Source organism: Eublepharis macularius, chromosome 6 (assembly GCF_028583425.1).
Source record: "Eublepharis macularius isolate TG4126 chromosome 6, MPM_Emac_v1.0, whole genome shotgun sequence".
NCBI classification, from domain to species: Eukaryota; Metazoa; Chordata; class Lepidosauria; order Squamata; family Eublepharidae; genus Eublepharis; species Eublepharis macularius.
Window position 1 is genome coordinate 28755345 of NC_072795.1, and position 16906 is coordinate 28772250.

Consider the following 16906-nt stretch of genomic DNA (forward strand, 5'->3'; position numbering starts at 1 on the left):
CTCTTCCCTCTGGTGGTTCTGATTCCGCCGCCGACCCCCCTCAAATTTGCAGCACCGCAGAAGCGGCCACAATGCTTCCATGTGCTCAGGTTCCACTCTTAACGTGGCAGGCAGCCCACCTTGCTGGGTAGCTTAGAGGATGCAGAGCTGGATTGGATTGTCTACTTCAGAAAAGCCCAATGAAGAATTCTGTTTCTGAAAAAGAGAGGAGGAGTGCAACTGCGTCTCCAGGCTGTTTGCCTGTGAAGATAGACAAAAAAACTGGTGGGCGCTTCCTGCCTTTAAATGACTGGGATTAGGTTGGCTGCGACAGGTTACAGAAACGGGGAGGGTAGGCGGGGCCGTGATGAGGGAAAGTGGAGAAACTCCACTCAGTTCTCGCACTTCTCTCTGCAGTGAGGAGCAGAGCCAGGGGAGGAGGCTGAAGCATCATCCCCCTCGTTTGTGCAACGCTGTCAGGAGCGTTGAGGTGAGAGTTTGTCTCCTTTGGTCAGCAACTGTTACAAACAACATTGTTTGCCTGCCTTAAAGCAGAAACAGATTGAGCCAAATTTCCGAGTAAGTGATGGCCACAGAATCCTGGAAGTGTTAGAGGTGCTTCGGCTGTGCGAAGACATGAGATGATAGCTTAGATCTGGCAGAAATTCAAGCAAAGCAAACTGATGCAGACAGAACTGTTAATTAGCGCAAGATGCTGGGAAGAACTGGAAGTCAGGGAGCTAAGTAAACAGCAAAGCATCACTCCATCTCTGGGGTCATTTGGGGAGGTGGGTTAAGATGGTAAGAATTATTTCCTTGATGTTTTAAAGTAAGTTATTCATGTGTGGAATATAATTATAAGGAGCTCTGACAACGGGAGCTTGACTCTCAAAAGCTTATACCTTGGAAATCTTGGTGGTCTTTAAGGTGCTACTGGACAAATCTATAAGGAGCTCTGTAGTTTTTGTTTGTAATATGCTTTTCTTTCTTTAAAAAAATCCTTTTAAAAGTTCACTTGACATCTGACCTGTTGAAAGCTTGTCCTTTGGTTCTTTTTATCTTCTCTGACAAATCAGATTTATTTATTTATTTATTTATTTATTTATTTATTTATTTATTTATTTATTTATTTATGGTCTTCAAGGTGCACAAGACTGAGTTCTCTTATTTGTAGAAGGCAATGATCTAAATATTTTAATTAATTGTTCTGGGGGAGAGAGGGGATCATCTGTCTTAAACTTTTGCATACTTCTTCAAGAGATGTTTGCGACCTCATAATAAATTTTGCAGCTTTGGAAAGCAGGAATTGTTTAGGACTTATTTATTTATTTATTTATTTATTTAGTCCGCCTTTCTCACTGAGATTCAAGGTGGATTACACAGTGTCAGTTAGTTTTGTCAATTTCAAGGACATTTCAATAAACATTGTAACAGGATCTATAAATGCAAATTTGCAAAGATTTAAAGCCAGCAGGAATCTAGTACAGATTTGAAGAACTGCATAGCAGTTAAGTGGTTTGGCTGCAAATCAGCTCTCTGCTGGTTTGACTCCCACTGATGCCATGAGCTCTGCAGCTGGCCTTGGGCAAGCCATTCTTCTCAGCCTCAGTCCCCAGCTGTATTGTGGAGATAATAATAATCCTGACTTTGTTCACCGCTCTATGTGGGCACCAATCTGTTCAGAAGGACAGCCTATAATTATTATTATTATTAACGTAGAACTACCCAGTAGGATAATACTTAAAGCAACAGATAGTACATAATGGTAAAGTCAATGTTTCCTATTTCTTTCCTGATGCATCTCTTTGATACCACTTCTTTACAGTACAGCCTTTCTATCTGAGTAAAAAGCCATCTTGGCTCTTCTATAATTCATTATTAGGTCTAGATTGCATTATTGTGCAGACTCTTGAAATCAAAGTTGATCATGACAGAAGAGCTACAGGTTTTTTAATATAAACATTTGAGAGTATTCAGACATCATAGAATGTGCTGAATGAGTAGAAGATGATGACAGGGGCAGAGTGTGACTAGACAGGTTCTGCAGCATAATGTATAACCAGGTAGTAAAGAGAAGACGGGCCACAGCTCAGTTGCAAAATACTTGCATAGGGTGTAGAAAGTCCTGGGTTCAAGCTAAAGGTTTCTCTTTTAAAAAGGGATCTTGGTTTGGCTGCCTGAGACCATCAACAGTAACTGTCAGCCAGAATAGGCAATACTGTAGAGGGAACTATGATTTTGTATTGTCGAAGGCTTTCACGGCCGGAGAACGATGGTTGTTGGGGGTTTTCCGGGCTGTATTGCCGTGGTCTTGGCAATAGACCACGGCAATACAGCCCGGAAAACCCCCAACAACCAACTATGATTTTACTTTTATAATATGATCTTGTATATTAAAACAATCTTCCCTTAACATTGACTAGTTTCTAGTAAAGTGCTCTTTTTCAGATCAGCCTGTACTTTGCCCTTGTTACCCGAACAAAAATTCCTTTTTCTTTGAGTTATCTGTATGCTAACTCCTAAATACCCTTTCACATTTGTGTGTGTGTGCATGCTTTGAAAACATACTCTTCTCTCTGGGCTAGAGCTGAGGACAAATATTGTAGATAAAAATGATGAGTTGATCTCATAGGGTGAAAGCATCACCATGATAGTATGCATTGTTTGTGGTTCAGTAGGTGCTATATTCATCATGAAACAAGAGTGGAATTGCCAACGTCTCATGGATCTTAGTCTGTACTAGGAAATTCATACCAGAACTGGTTGGAAGTAAGCTGAAAGCAGTTTAATACAGAGGAACTGTTCCTCCTAAAGAAAAGGATGAAGTGAATTCCAGTACTGTTAAAATTAATGGAAATATTTTTAGTTCATCTGTGCAATATGGGCTACACCCTTTGATTCACAAACAAATGTAATTTCTGTTGGTTGTTGTGGGTTTTCCGGGCTGTATTGCCATGGTCTTGGCATTGTAGTTCCTGACGTTTCGCCAGCAGCTGTGGCTGGCATCTTCAGAGGTGTAGCACCAAAAGACAGAGTTCTCTCAGTGTCACAGTGAGGAAAAGATGTTGGCAGGTCATTTATATCTACTCAGGAGGGGTGGGGTTGAGCTGAGTCATCCTGTCAGAGTTTCCCAGGGTGTGGAATGCTAATGGCGGGAGGCTTCACTGTATCCTGAGGAGGTTCTTTTGCATATGGATTGGTGCTTGATGTGCTAATCTTCTCTGCAGGGCTATTGTCGGGTATAGAGTGTTTTGTTAGCCTGGTGTTTTTCAGAACTGGAAACCATGTTCTGTTCATTCTTAAGGTTTCTTCTTTCCTGTTGAAGTTTTGCTTATGCTTGTGAATTTCAGTGGCTTCCCTGTGCAGTCTGACAAAGTAGTTGGAAGTGTTGTCCAGTATTTTGGTGTCCTGGAATAAGATACTGTGCCCTGTTTGAGTTAGGCTGTGTTCAGCCACTGCTGATTTTTCAGGTTGTCCAAGTCTGCAGTATCTTTCATGTTCTTTTATTCTTGTCTGGATGCTACGCTTTGTGGTCCCGATGTAAACTTGTCCACAGCTGCAGGGTATATGGTATACTCCTGCAGAGGTGAGGGGGTCTCTACTGTCTTTTGCTGATCATAGCATCTGTTGTATTTTTCTGGTGGGTCTGAATACTGCTTGAAGGTTATGCTTTTTCATAAGCTTTCCCATCTGATCAGTAATTCCTTTGATATATGGCAAAAACACTTTTCCTGTAGGAGACTGCTTTTCCTTGGTTGTTTGATTCATCCTGGGTTTGATTGCTTTTCACAGTATCTTATTCCAGGACACCAAAATACTGGACAACACTTCCAACTACTTTGTCAGACTGCACAGGGAAGCCATTGAAATTCACAAGCATAAGCAAAACTTCAACAGGAACAGAGCTTGGTTTCCAGTTCTGAAAAACACCAGGATAACAAAACACTCTATTCCCGACAATAGCCCTGCAGAGAAGATTAGCACATCAAGCACCAATCCATATGCAAAAGAACCTCCTCAGGATACAGTGAAGCCTCCCGCCATTAGCATTCCACACCCTGGGAAACTCTTACAGGATGACTCAGCTCAACCTCACCCTTCCTGAGTAGATATAAATGACCTGCCAACATCTTTTCCGCACTGTGACACTGAGAGATCTCTGTCTTTCGGTGCTACACCTCTGAAGATGCCAGCCGCAGCTGCTGGCGAAACATCAGGAACTACAATGCCAAGACCACGGCAATACAGCCCGGAAAACCCACAACAACCATCGTTCTCCGGCCGTGAAAGCCTTCAACAGTAATTTCTGTTGTTTTAAGAAATTTGTAGCAAGACAGCATTTTATTACATTTTCCCATTGACATATATACACCCCAGCTGTTTATGTTTAAGGAGGCTGCAAAGTTCAAGCTCAAGACAATGCATCTACTTGGACTGAATCAAGACATAGGTGTCTCATTACCAATGCTGATTTCTCCACTCTACCCTTCTGCAAACCCCACCCTATTCAATCACTCCTGCTATTGTCATCCACCAGCTATTATCATTCTGCTTCTGTAATCCCTCCACTCTCCAAGAGATAAGGACAGATGGACTCACATTCTAGCTGTATCTGAAGAAGTGAGCTGTGGCTCATGAAAACGCATATCCTACAACAGGTTTTGTTAGTCTTATAGGTGCTACTGCTCTTTTCTACTGCTACAGATAGACTAACACAGCTACCCATCTTGATCTATCAAAAAATGAGAACAAATCGCTAACCCTGATCTGTTCAGAACCTTATAGGTACCCCAACTCAGGATGCAAAAAACAGACCTTCAGCTCTGGATCTCTGAATGCAAGGACAATGCACTCCACGCAGGTAAGCAATAGTGAGTGATCCACAACCTCAGACTGCTGCAAATGTCTTCCCCATACACAAACGACATATAGCCCCTGTGCATCTTCCTTCCACAGTTGCTAACAGTGTCTCCTATACAGGAGTGGCAGATGGTACAGGGTTAATATGCACAGTGCAAAAGAAAAAAGAAAAAGCAAATAGGCTGGTATGACATGGGGATGCCTGTAGAGTGTCATGCCAATTGAAACCTCCCCCCTCCCCTGCGTGTGGGGGAAACAAGGAGCATAACCAGACACTCTAACCATTGCTACTGCTGACCAAACATTCATGCTCCTTTTTGCCTTGCAGGTCATGGACTAGCCCAAACAGAAACTTGCAGGCAATTCCCTACAAGGGGCAGTTAAGTATTGACAATGACAATAGTATGCTACCAATAGGTGAATCCAAATGTATGGAAATCCCCAAGGGGAAAGGGGAGGTATAAGAAGGAGAAGAGCATAAAGATGGAGCCACTCCTTCAGATCCATAGCTCACACCACATACAAAGCACTTAAGCCCATGTGCTGTTCGTCACTTCTGACCTTTTGTCTCTTTTGGCTCTTTCCAGGCAGTCTTACAACATTGCAGAGACAACAGACTTTATTCGCAGTTCATTGCCAAGCATGTCCTGAGCCTGCAATACAACCCACAGCTGCGACGGTTGGTGTTCATCTAGCTGCTCTGCTGGGCTGCTGCTGTCACTCTTGTTTTCAGCTCCTGTGCTTTTGAAAACGGCACTGACAGACAGCAAAATGCCAGATAGAGCTGTCCCTGGGTGAACCTACACTAGTGAAATGTATGCAGTGCACAGTTGTATGCAGAGTTATAGAAAAGGTTATTGTCATTAGTCCACTATTCTCTAATTCTTTCTGCAATATGGTCCCATTTTTCTAGGAGCTGGTTGGTTGTAATTTTTTTTTTTTGCTATAGTGCAAAATAGAATTGCAGTCTGTATGGTGTGTTGGTGGACTTTGTGCTACTATTTTGCCATGTCACAGGATGGTTTGTGTTCTGGCGCATGTAGTTTGGGTGGTTACCCAGGAAACAAGGGCACCATTTACACTTGCCTCCCTCTCAGCCCTTGTGTAGGAACCCTTTGAGTCTGTATATTCACAAGCATGCCTTGGGCTGATATTTAACAGAAACAAGAGGCGAATTAAGTAATGAGTGGTTTCACTGACTATAAAAGGAATAGCAAAGGCAAGGAAAAAGAGGCAAATTCGAAATCCATGGCTAGGTTTGATGAAATCCGTGCATCATCATCATCAATAACAATGTTCGATTTATATACCGCCCTTCAGGACAACTCAACGTCCCCTCAGAGCAGCTTACAAAGTGTGCTGTTATTATCCTCACAACAACTACCCTGTGAGGTGGGGGAGGGGGCTGAGAAAACTCAAAAGAGCTGTGACTAACCCAAGGTCACCCAGCTGGTTTCAAGTGGAAGAGTGAGGAATCAAACCCAGTTCTCTAGATTAGAGTCCTGCCACTCCTAACCACTATACCAAACTGGCACAGGTGTTGTCCCACCCACCCACCCACCCCAAAGAAGCAAAGGATTATAGATAGGGAAGGATGAGGGTGGGCCTGGTGATGGCTGTTGGAGCACCAGTGGTTGTCTGAGGTGGTGGAACAGCCTAGCAGACTCCAGGATGGGCGAAGGCTATGGATGTAGGTGACAACAGCTAAGAGGAGGGAGATGATCAGAGGCAAGGAAGGGAGCTAACAGTTAGCAGGTTGGGCCGAGACTTCTGGGCCAAGGAAGAATTAGGGAGGGGAATAGGAAGTCGTACTTTGCCTGTAGTGAACAGCCAGCATAGTCTTGCTGTTGAGGTTGTAGAGGAGAGCTTAGTAAAACAGAACATAGTCTGTTGCTGAAAACTGTGATACTCATCCTGAGTTTTTGTGCTGTTGAAAAGGGGGTGGGTCTTGGGATCCTAGAAACTCTACTAATTTGTACAGGAGATGGTCCTAACTTTGGAAGTTCAATTAGGAGTGCTCCTTGAGTGCTATAACTGATGAGTGGGCATTATTTTGGAGATGTGTTAAGTATTCTTGAGATGTTCGCTGACGTTTCATAAACATTGTGACAGAAATCCTGTGATTTCAGAACTGGGGAATGTGACAGAACCCTGAGACTAGGGCTCAAGAATACCTCCTGGGGCTCACATGAGAATAATGCTTTACCCTTCTTTCCACATTGGGGCTACCTGACCAAGTTAATCTTTTTTGACAAAGGACAACTGTTTGTGGCCTGATTCCCTTTTTGTCATGGAAGTATAGAGCCATTAATATGGCAGAACTATCCTGTAATAAATCTCTGATTAGTAGCAATAGTCTCTGTCATCGGAGATGGAGCTTTGCTGGAGATTGGTTAGATCCGCTAATCGGTTTTACCAAATTTACCATAAATCTCTGGGAGCTGTAGACTTTTCTCTTGTCCCAACTTTGGAACATCTGGAGACCCCAAGTTCAGTGAGCAAGGGTTAAGGACTCCTTCACTACCTTGGTACTGCGCGGAACTCTGTACATGCTCTGAGGAACCTGCTACAACCTAGGTGAAGTGTATTTAGCTGAGTAAGGTGGACATTATTGCTTTTATTTGAGAGGCTGTGCTGTTTGATAATGTGCATTTCCCTATATTTTGTACTTTGTTCCCTTTGCTACCTTTTTTGAACCCATCCACCATTTTCCCTTTTTTATAATAAACCTCCTTTCTATAAAGATGTCTTTGGGCTTCCTTAGTACATTTCTCTGGGATATATTTCTCTGACGCTCTTTCCTACATGCCAGACCACTTGGGTGCTACATAGTTTGCTATAAGGCGTTTTCCAGGGTTTCCATCCTGTTACTTTGTTATTTTGCTAGGACTGAGCTGGAATGGGTCAGTCTAGATGTTCTCTGGAAGTAGCTGAGTGATGGCAGCTGATTACCTGGGTGCTTTCCACAGAAACCTTGGTCTAAGGACGTTCTAGCAAGGAATGTTACTCCCCACCCCTTCCTAACCGTAACCGGGCATGATCTCATAGAATCACAAGATAAGCTTCTAGGCTGAGTGGCATAGTTTCTCATAGAACCTGCATTACTTCATCATAGGATTGGCATTTTATTTCTTTGTGGGTTGCTGGAGTTTGCATTACTTCATCAGGGGACTGGCATTTTATTTCCGTGTGGACTGCAGGTTATCTGCCAGATGTAAAATGGTGTCTCCTCCATGCCCTTGTGCATCAGAGGGCGCCAGCCTTGTAAGAGTTCTGAAGTAAGAGCGGCCAGGCAGAAAAGGATAGCTTTAGTAATCAGTCTCCAGACTGCCTGCTGGGGTTTCCATTTTTTAAAAAAATTATATTGGTGCTATTGCACCATGGAGAATTGGCACCGTTTCTATTACTATGAGGTGATACAAGCTGGGACCTGCAAAGATTTGCAGGGTGATTCAGTAATGAATGCTTAAAAATGAAATATACAAGCCGTATACAAGCAGTATAGAGTATCGAATTTATCAAGACCACCATCAATATATTTTGAGCTAAAGTATCGACTAAATCAAACCCTTAGAAACAAACAAAGAATTTTTACACAGAAATGTTGGGATCTTCTTCTTTAAGCCACAATAAATAATGACACAAAGAAATTCTGGGCTTTGGTCTCAGACTCTTTGGATAAGAAGGTGGCCTTAAATAGTCCTATTACTGCAAATAAGTGACATGATTACTTCCTGTCAATCTTCTATAACAGTGGAGTTAGCTTATCAGAGGAAACTCCTCTCAGTCTGGGTGATTGCCCTGAATGGCCTCTGGTACTGGCTGAGGAGGCAGAATCCCTCATTGAAAGCCTTAAGCCTGGGAAGGCTGCCGGGCCTGATGCAATTCCACCTGAATTGTTCAAGGCATTCTCAGAGTGGTGGGCTCCCTTTTTGGCCACTCAGTTTACTGAAGTAGACAAGACAGGATTAATGCCGGACGCTTGGACAAACGCAGTATTGGTGCCAATATTCAAAAAAGGGAATTGCCAACTCCCAAGTAATTACAGACCCATTAGCCTCCTGTCTATTGCAGGGAAACTTTATGCATGACATTTAGAAAATAATCTTAGCACTTGGGTATCAGAGCGGCAAATTTTAGGACCAGAACAAGTTGGATTCTGTCATGGGAAATCTACTCTAGATCACTGTGTAGTGCTAAGCCATCTTGTGAATAAATATATTAAAGCAAGGGGCTCCAAATTGTTCGTGGCCTTTTGAGATCTCAAGGGTGCTTTTGATTCTGTTTCAAGAGAACTACTTTGGAAGAAGCTTATAAGTGCTGGGATTGATAAGAGATTGTTATTTTTGATTTAAAAATTACATCAAAACGCCACTTGTCAGGTTATGCTCTCGCAAAGGCGATCTAACCCCCCAAAATTCCAATAAATATTAGGGTGAAACAAGGCTGTATTTTAGCCCCACTATTATTCAATCTCATCTGGCTCCCTTTCTGGAGGATATAGATGGCCGCACCCCAAGATTTGGGGCAATCCATATTCCGCTAATTTTAGACGCAGACAATGCAGTTTTACTTTCTCTCTCCCCAATCGGTTTGAAAAGATTATTATCACGCTTTCATGATTATTGCGAAATAAACAAACTGACCCTGAATTTTGAGAAATTGAAAATCATGGTTTTTGCAAAAAAACATGGAAACCTTTAAATTGGAATATAAGAGGTAACAGGATTGAGCAGGTCAAAAGTTTTTGTTACCTAGGAATCCATTTCAATTATAGAGCTAGTTGGGTTCTGCATAGAAGGGAACTGATAAAATCTATGAACTGCAACGTACTTGCACTCACTCGCTTCTTTTTCACCAAGGGTAATCAATTTGTGCCCACAGCTGTTAGAGTATTCAACCACAAAATTAGTGCAGGACTGTTGTATGGTGTACTGATATGGATTATGGCTTTCAACAAGGAAGCAGAAAGAGTACAATCCTATGGAAAATACTGGGCCTTCCCATGTGTGTATCTTATGCGGCCATCTGCCTTGAAACCAATCAAAGACTCCTTGAGACTAAAACATGGATTAATACTATCAAATTTTGGTTACATCAACATTTTAAGAATAATGAGGATAACCTCATCTTTCATATGCTGATGGAGTCTCCATCTTCCATGTGGCTTAACCACGTAGAAAAAAAATTAACTCAATAGGGATTAATATTGAAGATTTATTTTCCCTCACAGAAAAATCAGCTTATGCACTGATCAAAGACTCCTTGATGTCGAGATTCAGAATCTCAGGAGTCTTGCAAAAGGCAGATGTTCACCCCTGGGTTTTACCCCATGGGTATAGGGCAGAACGTCTTACTTGTTTAATGGCCCCACTTTATTGCAGAGCTTATTCATTAGCACGGTTTAATGTGCTACCTTCTGTGATACTTTATGGGAGTTTCCATAAAACACCATATGCTAACAGGTTATGCACTTGTGCTCAGTGAGACATAGAAACCCTGGAACATGTTTTTTTGTATTGTACTTATTACTGTGATATACATCTCACACTTACTGATCCGCTGCTGAGAGAGCAAATTGGAAAATCTGATAAATGTAAAATTATCTTCCTGGCTACTTAGAACCAAAAACTGAGCAAAACTGTAGCTAAATTTTTGTATCTTGCATCTATGAGGCGAGTTGTGTATTTGTAGACTGAGTTTTGATTGTGTTGAGTGTTTTTGTTAATATGGATGTAATGCCAATAAAGGTTGCTGCTGCAGCAGCTTTCATTTCTTTGTGGGTTCCTGGAGTTTGCATTACTTCATCAGGGGACTGGCATTTTATTTCCTTGTGGACTGCAGGTTATTGGCCAGATGTAAAATGGTGTCTCCTCTATGCCCTTGTGCATCAGAGGACGCCAGCCTTATAAGAGTTCTAAAGTATGAGCGGCAAGACAGAAAAGGATAGCTTTAATAGTCAGTCTGCCTGCTGGGGTTTCCATTTTTTAAAAAAAATTATATTGGTGCAATTGCACCATGGAGAATTGGCACCATTTCTATTACTATGAGGCAGGGCTTTTTTTCAGCTGGAACTCGGGATGGAGTTCCGGCACCTCTTGAAAATAGTCACATGGCTGGTGGCCCCGCCCCCTCCAGACAGAGGAGAGTTTAGATTGCCCTCTGTGCCGAAGCAGTGCGGAGGGCAATCTAAACTCCCCTCTGCCTGGAGATCAGGGGGCGGGGCTACCAGCCATGTGACCATTTTCACCGAGGGCAATTTTAACTTTCTTGTTCTAGCTGACCTAGAGTGATGTCATTGTGCAGTCCTTGGAGCATGCATGTACTTTGCACACGTGCATGTGGTACCAGGAGAACTACCTCCTGCCAAGAGTTGCCCCCTGTGCTGGCAACCCACTGAGTTCCACCACCTCTTTTCCCAGAAAAAAAAGCCCTGCTATGAGGTGATACAAGCTGGGACCTGCAAAGATTTGCAGGTGCATCTCATTTTTCCCTCCCCCACAATTTCTTCTTTCTCTTTTCTGAAAGCCCCATAGCCACTCCCCCTTTTCCTGCTTCTCTCTAGCCTCCTACCCACTAGCAACCTTTATCTTCTCCCCTGTCCTCCGCTTTCCGTTTCACTGGGAAAACTCTGGCTAAATTGTGTAGTTCCAGTGCTGGGCACAGTTGCATGAAGGGGAACCTACAAAGACTCACTGGGGACACCTCTCTTTCACATTATTTCCTCTTTCCCTGCTCCTGAAAGCCCTTTAGCTTTCTCTGCTTCCTTCTCTCCTTCCCACCCACCCACCCACCCACCTATCTTTTATATGCCCACAATCTTCAGCTACATTTGTTTACATACACACCTCATTTTTCTCCCCATGGAGAATCAAAGCAGTTTACATTATTCTCCTTTCCTCTATTTTATCCTCATAGCAAACCTGTTGAGAATGTGTGACTGGCTCACTGACTTACTATGTACAGTCATCATAACCTTGCCTAGTCTGGTTTTTTTAAAAAAAGTTTCCTTTTCCATAAGGAACAGTGGAAAATATCCACTGTTTTTATGGTGTTGAAACTTGTTTAATCATTTTTTTAGTTTATAATTTTCCTTTGGCTGGTGAAATACTGTGTTGCAAAGACTGTGTCGCATTATCAAAGCTGCTTGTACTGTCTGGTAGCTACTGTGAGGAATTTTGGGAGCAGTTAACCTCTGCCTGCGTGATCTCTGTGAGGCTGAATCGAGAACAGCACGTCCAAGACAAATTAATTTACAACAGAATTTTTAAAATTCAAAACAGAACAATACAAAGAAGATTTGTATAGCTTTCGCTGTGTCTCCAAGTGCAATTTTTCAATTAGTTCCTGCTTTTAAAAACCAACTTTTCTAGGATATCAAAGTGTCCTAGATTCTTGCCTGTGCACTCCTCTTGCCTGTGCAGGCCCCTACCCAAGAAATGACACCCCTCCCCCATGGCTATTTTCATCAGGAAAACAGGGTGAGAGGGACGGCCAAAGCCTCCCCCCCACCACCACCACTATGGGTGCTTGGGAACTTGGATCTCAGCAGCTGCTTTCTGATTGTGACAGTATAAGAGTTGGGTGGAGGGAACCCAGATCAGACTTGTAGCAGAATGTTGCATCTAGTTTGCCCCAAATTCAGCACCAGAGAATCCTACCTTTTAATGAACAATTTTTTTTTAAGGGTTCAAAGTCCTTGCAAGCAGAGAAGAGAAGTGTCTTGTACGCAAGCAGGAATGTTTAGTGGACTGGCTCTTCTCTGAAATGTTGGCAATAAAGTTAGCAAGCCAGTCATCTGACCACTGATGATTTGACTGTGGTAAAATATTTTCAGATATTCAATGAATGTATTTATTTAGTGCATTTAATATCCTAACTTTCTGCCAAAGAGCTCAGTTTAGGGCATATGGTTCTTCTCTCTCCTATATTTTTATCCACACAGCAACCCTGTGTGGAAGGTTAAGCTGAGAGAGAAACTGGTCCAAGGTCACCCAGTAAGTTTCATAGCAAGCAAGGGTTTGAACCCAGGCCTTCCCAGTCCTATTCCAAAGCTCTAACCACTACATCACACTGATTCAAGTAAGGCGACTTCTCTATAGGTGTCAGCTTGCCTTTTGAGAGCATCCTGGCTATTATTTGTTGGCAACAGCAGGAGTGAGGGCTATGTGCCCTCTGGCCCTGCAGCTGTAAGTGGCAAAGTTAGCAGCACAGCAGTGCTGCGCCTGCCAGTCACCTGCCATAATGTCAGACATCTCTACAGATGAACGCAAGCGGTAATCAGTGGCAAAGATCATGGTCTTGATACCCCCATGTCTCCATCTTGCTCACATGGCAGAAATGAAGCAACACCTTTCTGTTTTGATTGGTTAACTTTGGTTCCAGAATAAAAGCAAGAGAGACGAATACTTCAGAAAATAGCTCACATTTCCCGTCAGTGGTATGTCCACTCTTCTATTTTATCCTCACAACAACTCTGTAAGGTAAGTTTGGATTGGAGATAGCAATTGTTTCAAAGGTCCTCTATCCTGTACCATATCATAGCATTACAATTTTTTAAAAACTTAATTTTAATTGCTTCTCAATAAGAGATACCTAATTTGGGGGTTGGGGTTATAATTAGCATAAGGATCAACTTGAAGATGTTTTCCATTGTCTGAGTAATACCATAAGATTATTTGATAGTATTTTTATTGGTCAATTGACAGAATCTTTTTTAAAAAATGGTTTTAGGAGCCCAACCCTTGTTTGCGGCCTCAGCTGAATCCAATAAAACTCTACTACCTAAGTTCAATGCCATAATAGTATGGATATAATGTTACTTAGCATTTTCATAGCACTTTCAGTTTTCAAAGGGTTTCGCTTACAATATAATAACATTCGATTTAATAACATTCGATTTATATACGGCCCTTCAGAACAACTTAATGCCCACTCAGAGCGGTTTACAAAGTGTTATTATTACCCCACAACAATCACCCTGTGAGGTGGGTGGGACTGAGAGAGCTCCAGAGAACTCTGACTTGCCCAAGGTCACCCAGCTGGCTTCGTGGAGGAGTGGGGAATCAAACCCGGCTCTCCAGATTAGAGTCCCATGCTCTTAACCGCTACACCAAACTGGCTCACAATATCTTATTGTGATCCTCATAACAGCCCTAAAGGAAGGCCAATATGTGTATCCTGAATTCCCAGAACTTTTGGGAGCTGAGACTGAAAGACTGAAATGGTGGCAGAGGAAAGATTTGAACCAGTGACTCCCAAATCTTTCTGTTAGTTGGGATGCTGCACCAGCTCACAGGTCTATAGCAGCCACTAAATAAAACACACCCAGTTCTGTACTGGGTCATACTCTGTAAAACACATACCCAGTTCTGCTCATACTCTGATAAAATTGCACATTGAGCAGCTGTTATATACCAGCCCCAAACAGCAACAGAGTCATAATAATCTTTGCTGGGATGAACTAAAAATAGCAAGAGTTCAGTAGCACCCGTTAGACTAACAAAATTTGGCGTAGGGTATAACTTTCGTGAGTCACAGCTCACTTCTTCGGATACAGCTAGAATGTGAGTTCATCTGTCCTTGTATCTCAGAGAGTGGAGTGATTACAAAAACCAAATGATAATAGCCAGTGAATGACAATAGCAGGCATGATTGAATAGGGTGAGGTATACAGCGTGGAGAAATCAGCATTGGTAAAGAGACAGTAAGCCTATGTCTCTATTCAGTCCAGGTAGATTCAGCAGACTGCTGAATTGCAACTGATAACGAAGCTCAAGACAATGCATCTGGAGCGAATCACCTTCCTGTCTCAGGAAGAACAGTGAAATGCCAAAAAAAAAATAGATTGCAAAGAATTGCTTGCCCATTATGAAAACAGTTTGATTTCATGTGTTAATGCTGACTGTATAAATCTTTTTCAGTGTGCCATTTTGTTGTCGGATTAATTGCTGGTATCTATCCCTGTAGGGAACTGGCTGTGTGACAGGATGTGTGATAGGCATTCATTTCACAGGTATCCATTACTGTATAATGGTTTATGGTACCTTTTACTGCATGTGATGTTATTAATAATAATAATAACATTCAATTTATATACTGCCCTTCAGGACAACTTAACACCCACTCATACCGCTTCACAGAGTGTGAAGCACTATTATCCTCATGACAATCATCCTGTGGGGTGGTTGGAGTTGAGAGAACTCTGAAAGAGCTGTGACTGACTCAAGATGGATTCAAATGAAGGAGTGGGGAATCGAATCCGGTACTCCAGATTAGAGATGGGCACGAACCAGAAAAAAACCCAAACCATGCGGTTCATGGTTTGTCAAATTTCACAAACTACAAACCACGAACCACAAACTTTCACGAACCTGCCCCAGTTCACGAACCAGTTTGTTTGGTTCGTGAAAATGTCACATCCAGGTCAGAAAATCATCACTTCCGGGTCAGCAGAAGGTCTACAGGAAGTCCATCCCCTGTTGCCTAGGAAACTGATTGATTAGCACCAGGCTGTCTGCAGTCACGAACCAAAAAATGAACCAGCCTAAAGTTCGTGGCGGTTCGTCAGAAATGGGATCTGATGAACCGCAGTTCGCGAACTACACACCGGCCTGGTTCGTGCTTAATTTTGGTTCGTATTTCAGTTTGTGCCCATCTCTACTCCAGATTAGAGTCCAGCCACTCTTAACCACTACACCAAACTGGCTACACCAAACTTAATCCTCCAGGCAAACAAGAAGCCAGTATAGATTGTCTCACTGATTTAGGATTGGCAGTAATCACTTTGTTCATTTTTACCATGGTTGCAGATAAGATAAAGTAAAAACACTTTACTTAAGATCATGGAATTGTGCACAACAATTGTGTAACTAATAAGAATTTCAGGCCCTTCAACTGTAGAGGTGAAATGGACCCAACAGGAGATTAACAGAAAACCTTAAGGAAAAATGACTGACAGGAACAAATTATAACTGAATAAAATGGGGGGGGGGGACTGATTACAGCTCACAGGAGAAAACTGAGCTGCATAATCTATGGGAAAAGGTTAAATCACAACCACATCAGAAGGAATCCATACAGAATGGCAAAACACACATATTGCAGGTGAGCGCGTGTTGTGCTCTGGTTGGGAGGGTAATGCAGAGATGATTCTGAGCTGATCACAGCCAGCCACCATGCAAGTTTCTTTGTCTCTCGCCTTCCCTCCCACTGAGGAAGTCACAGGTATGAAGTACCACAAACCTGGTGGGTGAGTAGGAAACTTACTATGGCAGAACCTTTGTGACTTGTAATCCCTATCTATGCCCCAAAAAAAGTTCAGTGCAGCCATGGAGAGGGAGTGGGATGAACTAGGTGTTTGGGAAAGAAGGTTAACCTTTCCCCCTAAGATGTATTATTCATCTTCCCTGCTGAGTCAGTATTTGGCCTGCAGGGGACAACATTAGCCCTTTCCACCTGGCCCTTGTCCTACCAAGCTATAGTGTGTTTTCTTCCAATGGGGGGAAATGTGGATAAATGTAGATAAAAAGTAGATAAGTAGATAAAAAGTAATAGTATTCATTTTTTTCACCTCAACAGGGCTAAAAGCAGCTAGGTAGGACAGTTTGTAAAGGGAACATGGCCTGAGGGAATAGGTTAAGAGACTTCTCCCTGTGCAACATTTCTACCTCACCCACCCTGCAAATTGCAGCTGCGTGTGTTATGTGCCGTCAAGTCGCCTCTGACCTATTGCGATTCTATGAATGAGAGACCTCCAGAATGTCCTATCATTAACAGACTTTCTCAGATCCTGTAAACTGGAGGATGTGGCTTCTTTTATTGAGTCAAGCCATCTTGTTTTAGGTCTTCCTCTTTTCCTACTGCCTTCTGCTTTTCTTAGCATTATTGACTTTTCCAGAGAATCTTGTCATCTCATGATGTGACCAAAGTACAATAGCCTCAGTTTTGTCATTTTAGTTTCTAGGGAGAATTCAGGCTTGATTTTATCTGGAACCCACTTATTCGTCTTTTTGGCTGTCCATGGTATCCACAAAACTCTCCTCCAGCACCACATTTCAAATGAATC

At 42.5% G+C, this 16906-nt stretch overlaps 1 protein-coding gene across 1 annotated transcript in view; it reads left to right on the top strand.

Annotated features, from left to right (window-relative positions):
* The first annotated feature begins 401 nt into the window (after positions 1 to 401).
* SPTSSB (serine palmitoyltransferase small subunit B) overlaps positions 402 to 16906 on the top strand; it is a 29317-nt gene continuing 12812 nt past the window's right edge. The window contains exon 1 of the mRNA XM_054983660.1: positions 402 to 469. The gene's annotated coding sequence lies outside the window, so the exon portion shown is untranslated. The remainder of the gene's footprint in view (positions 470 to 16906) is intronic.